Below are 7,456 nucleotides of genomic sequence, written 5' to 3'. Positions count from 1 at the left end.
CAAACATGCAGGTTAAACAGTATTGATAGAAAGAGGCAAGTTTGAAAAATCAAGATGAACATAATCACATAGAGGCGGTATAAGTTAGGCTAAAAGCTCAGTAAGAACACATTCGAGGCAAGGTAATCACAGAAACTTAAACAAGAATCGAGTAGTCATGCTAACACACAGAACCAAACAAAGAAAATCTAGAAAAATTAGGGCTTTTATCATAGGCGAGTCGAAAAAGCAGTAAGATCATAGAATCAGTCAAAAACATGCAAGAGATAGAAGTTTAAACATAAAGAATCAGTTTAAACAATGTTTTAGAAGAATTTCTGAAAACCCTAATTTTAGAAGAAGGGGAAAACACTTTGAAATCGGTGATTCTTGCATAAGGGATTCAAGAACAGTGTAAAACATCAAAGAAACAGACTCGAATCGTTTTAAAAACGTACAGATCTAAGAGATGTAGGAAGAAATTAGGGTTCCAAAAGAAACCCAAGGAGAGGTGAAAGAACCTGGCTGAATCCCAAAGATCGTGACAAATACAGTGTGATTTTGCTCGAAATCACACAAGAGTAGCCAAGAACAACCAAATAGCAAACCCTAGATGCAAGTCGGCGTGGCCCAGGGCCCTTGAAGAACTTAGAGAAGGCAAACATAGCATTAGAGGGACCATTGGAGGTCTAGGAGTTGACGGGAGATCATCGGAGAAGACCGGAGAAGAAGGTCGGCGGTTGAAGGAGCTAGGGGTAGGTTGAGTGCTTGAGAGAGGAGAGGAGATGAGAGAATATAGAGGCGGCGGTCTCTGAGGAATGAGGTAGGGTTAGAGGTCGTTTGGGATAAAAAAGGAATGAACGGACGAGGGCCGTTTAGATCAACGGCCAGGATTTGACGGGCCTTGGGTCGGGTAGGAGGGTTTAGGGTCTGGGTCGGGTAGTTTGGTTAGAAATTGGGCTGGGGTTGGGTTTAAATTGGGCTACAATTGAAATGCAAATCTGGCTATATTTTAAATAGCCAATTTTCCCCTATATAATTTATAATAAATAACAGCTAATTTCTAGAAAATAATTGTGTATACTAAAATAATTTAAATATATATTTAACATTTTAATAATATAGGAGATTGATTTTATGCATATAAATGTAATTATACATTAATGGGGCTAATATTACAATTATATGCAATTTAGCTTTAAAAATACAAAATGCAATTATAAAAATGTGCAAAAATATTTTAACCATATTTTGGCATAATATAGAAATTAAGTGACTAAATCATCACAACAATAATTTGAGGGATAATTATTGAGGACTTTATGAATAAAAGGGAAGGAGATAAATCAATTTAAATCCTTAAAATTATGGGAAAAATTATAAAAACTTTGTGCATGCTTATATATGAATATATGCTCTATTTTGAAGGTATTTATGCATATATAAAAAATACAGGGAAAAATTGGGTATCAATAGCTGCCCCTCTTTACCCGGGAAGGATGAAAGAGTTTTCGGGTAAAGAAATAATGGCCAATTTTGACCGGACGAGATGTTTTGAAAGACGGGGCCAGACTCCGGTCTTCGAGCTGCCTACATATCCCTGGTTTTACAGGAATCAGGCCATGTGTAGTTCTGGGTTCATCTGCGGAATATGCCGATGAAATTATTGCAAGAACGTACAAGCGATGCCGAAGCGGCTATGGGGAGCGGTTACGATTTGTGACAGTTGGAGGGAACTGGAGCGAGAACGCTCCTGCTAGGATAGCGGTTTGCTCACTGGTTACCTGCAGATAAGAGATGCTACAAACACGTATTTGCAAAAATTTAAACATGATGCAAATTTCCTTTGGACCATGAAAGTTGTCTTTGGACGATTTAAGATGACGTCCTTGGACCATGACGTCCTGGGCCATGAATTATTTAGTGAGGTATTCGCAGGCCATGAAATGATGTTCTCGGGCCATGAAAATGGTGCCTCCGAACCATGACGCCTTTGAATAATTATATGCTATTTTTGAGAGATCCTCAGGCCATGGCATGGTGTCTTCCGGCTATGAGGATGATTCCTTTAGACTATGACGCCTTTGGATAGATTGACGATATTCCAGCCCATGATATGCAATAGTATGATATTAACAAGACAAGGCTTAGTCTTGTGAAATGGAGGGCAGAGCTTAGCCTGATCGAAAAGCAAATAAATAGTACTAAAAAAACAATCTTTGTGCAAGGAGGGACAGTGTTTGGTTCCATGCAGATGACGAGGCAAGAATTGGCCTCATGCAAGTATGGAGGCAGGGATTAGTCTCATGCAAATAGGAGGGGGATTAGCCTCGTGCAAATAGGAGGCAGGGATTAGCCTCATGGAGTCAAGGATTAGACTCATGCAAACAGGGAGCCAAGGATTAGACTCATGCAAGTATGGAGGCAGGGATTAGCCTCATGCAAATTGTGAGGCAGAGATTAGCCTCACGTAGGATGGAGTCAAGGATCTGCCTCATGCAAATAGGGAGGCTAGGATTAGCCTCATGCAAATATGGAGGCAGGGATTAGCCTCATGCAAATATGGAGGCAAGGATTAGCCTCATGCAAATATGGAGGCAGGGATTAGCCTCATGCAAATGGGCAGGCAAGGATTAGCCTTATGCAAATCGGGGAGGCAATGATTAGCCCCATGCAAATATGGAGTCAAGGATTAGACTCATGCAAATCGGGAGGCAAGGATTAGCCTTATGCAAATCGGGGAGATTAGCCTCATGCAAGTATGGAGTCAATGATTAGACTCATAAAAATGGGGAGGCAAGGATTAGCCTCATGCAAATATAGAGGCAAGGATAAGCCTCATGCAAATATAGAGGCAAGGATTAGCCTCATGGAGTGAAGGATTAGACTCATGCAAGTATGGAGGCAAGGATTAGCCTCATGCAAGTATGGAGGCAAGGATTAGCCTCATGCAAGTATGCGGGACAGGGATTAGTCCCATGCAAGGAGCAAGAAGCAAATAAGAGTAGCATATGTCTTAGCTGGAGATGTATTCGGTGTCTGATGGCCTGATTGATAGCGATCTTGCTATGTGGATGTTACCGTTACGTCGGATGTGCCTGCGTCCAAAGAAAATTTGTAAGTTTTGTGGGGGATGGTTGGTTCGTGCTTCTGTTGGCTGGCTTTGCTTTGCTCCGTTCTGAAAGCTTTTCGAGTTCCCCTAGGTGATACCTGACTGTAATGGAAATAGAGTTTTCGAAAATATGCAATTATTGATGAAAAATAAAGTTATTATTTAAAAACACAGTGAAATATCACGTTGTTTTAGATGAACTAGTNTTCTTCTTAATACTCTGCTTACTCTTCTGCAAGGAAGACTCAAAAGCCTCTTTCTTCTGCAACCTCCTGGTTTGTTTCAGCTGAAAGAGAATTAGGTTCTCCAACAGGTTTTTCTGTGACGATGTCATGAACCGGAGACTTGAAAAGCACCAGAGTCCTTTCATCCCCTAAGAATGGAGTTTCTTCCCCCTGAGATTCAGGCAGAGGGGAGGCTCCTTCATTCATAACACTCTCAGCAGCGATAGCCATGATATTTTGTGCCGCTTCCTTTTCTGGTGATGCTGTGGGAGCCAGTTAGTCTAGAACGGAGGAGTTCAAGTACTGATCGAGATCATCCTCAGAGACCTTTGACGCCTGAGGAGTAGCACTTTTGGTGCGTTTAGTAAAAGGAGGAGAAGTAGGGTTTGCAACACATGGAAGTAAGACAGGGTTTGACGGAGGAGTAGAGGTGACTGGAGATGAAGAGGAAACCGGTATGGGTACAGTAGTATCAGGGATAGTGAAGAAGTGGGCTTCTGGTGGTGGTGTTAAGGGAAGTAGAGATGTGGGAGTGGTGTTGATGGCAGGAGAAGGAGACGATTGTTCGTTGGCCATGGTGAGAGAAGTGGTAGAGAGTTCTGAAGGAAAAATTAAAGAGATGCAAAGGGAGATAATGGATCAGAACTGCTGGTCTGAAAAGTCGGATGATGTGGCAGTTGAATTAATTTTGTTATCTTTTTGAAAAAGCATGCGAAAAACACATTACTACTAACATGTGGTACAGGAACCAGGTTCCTGACCTGTTTTTGTAAAAAGGGTTTTGCAGCTCTCTTCCGCAGTTCAACACTGTACCTTTAGCTTCTATGATCATCATGCGTGTTTACCTGCAACGGTATAGATGTGAGTTAGGCCTAGTCAGAAAACACTTTAGCCAAATTTACCTTAGTGTGACTATCATAGTCATGTCAGCAGAACCAGGTTCTCAATTATGTTTAAGTAACCTCAGTGCCATCCTGTTTCTCTCAAAGTGTTTCTTGCTCAGAGCTTTGGTGAAGATATCTGCAATTTGATATTCTATGCAACAAAATCTCATACAAATAAGACCCTTTTCCACATTGTTCCTGAGAAAATGGTGTCTGACATCACTGTGCTTGGTTCTCTTGTGTTGAACCGGGTTCTTTTCCATGTTGAGAGCACTGGTGTTGTCACATAGAAGCGGTACCCAATCAATGTATACACCAAAATCTTCCAATTGTTGCTTGATCCATAGTAATTGAGAACAACACGAGGCAGCTGCAACATATTCTGCTTCAGCTGTTGAGAGAGCTACTGAGTTTTGTTTCCTTGTACCCTATGAGATAATATATGATCCAAGGAAATGATCCATTTCAGATGTGCTTTTCCTATCCACCAGATAGCCTGCATAATCAGCGTCAGCATAACCAATAAGGCTGAAATTGTCACCTGAAGGATAGTACAGAACCAGGTCCTGTGTGCCCTTAAGATATCTCAGAATTCTCTTAGCAGCCTTCAGATGAGATTCCTTAGGATTTGATTGGAATCTTGCACATAATCCCACACTAAATACAATGTCTGTCCTGCTGGCAGTAAGGTAGAGTAAAAATCCAATGATTCCCCTATACATTGTTTGATTTATAGGTGATCCAGAATCATCCAGGTCCAGCTTAGTAGCAGTAGCAATAGGGGTATCGATTACCTTTGATGCTTCCATATCAAACCATTTCAAGAGTTCTTTGATGTATTTTTGCTGACTGATACACGTTCCCTTTATGGACTGCTTCACTTGAAGACCTAGGAAGAAGTTCAGTTCCCCATCATACTCATTTCAAACTCACTTCCCATGAGTTTAGCAAATTCTTCACATAATGAGTCAGCTGTAGCCCCAAATATGATGTCATCCACATAAACCTGAACAATGTGCAGGTTCCTTCCCCGTTTCTTCAAAAACAATGTATTGTCAATCTTTCCTCTTGTGAAGCCATTTTCCAAGAGAAACTTTGATAGTCTCTCGTATCAGGATCTAGGGGCATGGTTCAATCCGTACAGTGCCTTATCCAATTTGAATACATGTTCAGGATGTACATGATATTCAAAACCTGGAGGTTGCTTGACATTGACTTCTTCCTTGAGAAAAACATTCAGGAAGGCACTCTTCACATCCATTTGGAATAAGGTGAATTCCATATGTGATGCAAAGGCAATGAGGATCCTGATAGCTTCCATGCGAACTACTGGGGCAAAAGTCTCATCATAATCGATCCCTTCCTCCTATTGTATCCTTGGACAACAAGCCTTGCTTTGTTCCTTGTAGTGTTTCCATGTTCATCGAGCTTATTCCTGAATACCCACCTGGTCCCTATGATGGTTCTATCTGATGGTATAGGTACCAGGTGTCATACCTTGTTTCTTTTAAATTGATGTAGTTCCTCTTGCATTGCAGTAATCCAGTCTGCATCCTTCAAGGCGTCCTTGATATTTTTGGGTTCTATTTGGGATAGAAATGTTGAGAAGGCTAGGGAATTTCTGGTTTTTGATCTTGTCTGAACTCCAGAATCAAGGGTGGTGATTATATTATCAAGTGGATGGGAGCTTTTGTGTTTCCAATTTGGGAATGAAGTTTGATTGGTAGAGGAACCGGGTAAGTTAAATGGATTTCCCTGCACTCCTTGTTCTGTTACTTGTGGAGTGCCTTGCACTGCATCTCCAACTCTTTCTTCAGCTTCAGTGGTAGTAATTGGGGTACCAGGTTCCTCTTGAGAAGTGTAAGAGGATGTTACATTGTCTTCACCTATCTCCTTTATCTGTCTCATCATATCAGCCTTGCCATTTGAGACATTAGATATTTCCCCAGGAACCAAAAGTGGTTCATTATCTTGATCATCACTGTTTCCTTTCTTGTTAAAAGAGGGTGTATCGTTGAATAACAAACGAACACTTTCTTCCACACATTGTGTCCTTTTGTTGTAGACTTTGTAGGCTTTGCTTTGAGAGGAATATCCCAGAAATATTCCTTCATCGCTTTTTGCATCAAACTTCCCAAGCTGGTCCTTCCCGTTGTTGAGAGCATAGCGTTTGCATCCAAAGGTTCTCAGATGAGTTATCTTTGGTTTTCTTCCATTGAGCGGCTCATAGGGGGCTTTGTTTAGGAGGAACCTGATCATACACCTGTTTCACCAAGTAGCAAGAGGTGTTTATTGTCGCGCCCCCCTTTTTTCCCTCCTCGCGGGGAGAAGTCCGGGTTTCGACATTCATGGGGGTAATAACTCATTTCCTTTTGGGAATTGGGTATTTGAAGAGTCTCCACCTAACGGATTATGGTGCGTTAGGGCACCTAGAGCGATTAACTCTTAGATTGGTTTGCATTACCAGAGATTAGGGTAAGGGTTCGAAATAACCTCGAGGGGAAGGTATTAGGCACCCCTCTTGGTCCACAACTGTGGGTCCCGACTGAACTTATACTTATGAATTAGTCCATTAACAAAATAAACAGTTGAAGGAGATAATTGCAAGTAGAGCATGTTGGGCATTGTATAAGATAAGGATTTAAACAAGTTGTGTGCGTAAAAAAGGGAAAGTAAAGTTTTCAAGCAGAGATGATTTGGGAGAGAGGGGTCCTAGGTTGGTTAGCCTATAGGATCACATCAGTACAATGCCCGGTAATTGCTCCTTAGAAAAGGGCTACGCATGGCATTAGCGCACTGGTTATCATATCCGTATCTACCCTTCTAATCCCCTTAGTGGTCATGCAAAGCGAGTGTTTGGTCAGCGATCTCTATTGCATGCTGCTACCCGTCCCTTCTTAATGGTCCTGGAGGGATTTTGGACCTCTACCTATAGGTGGTTCTAGACAGACGCCTATGGTTTAAAAGGTGAAAATACTAAAGTGACAAGCAATAACACATAGGACTCTTAGCAAACAAGAACAGGAAGGAGAAAATAAGAGGCTCAGTCTACCTCCACAAGTAAAGCATATAAACAGCACGACTCAAACACAAATAAAGGCCTTTTTGTTAAACAGTATCCTAAGGTAGGATGTCTAAATGAATATACAGAAGACAAGCAGTTTATTTTTATAAACTCAGAAGTAAAGCCCTGTCAAGTGCCTACTGATTTTTAAAAACCTGTTAAACCCGAAGAACATTAAGTCACAGAAACGATT

Source organism: Nicotiana attenuata, chromosome 2, assembly GCF_001879085.1.
Source record: "Nicotiana attenuata strain UT chromosome 2, NIATTr2, whole genome shotgun sequence".
NCBI lineage: Eukaryota > Viridiplantae > Streptophyta > Magnoliopsida > Solanales > Solanaceae > Nicotiana > Nicotiana attenuata.
This window is presented reverse-complemented; position numbering follows the sequence as displayed.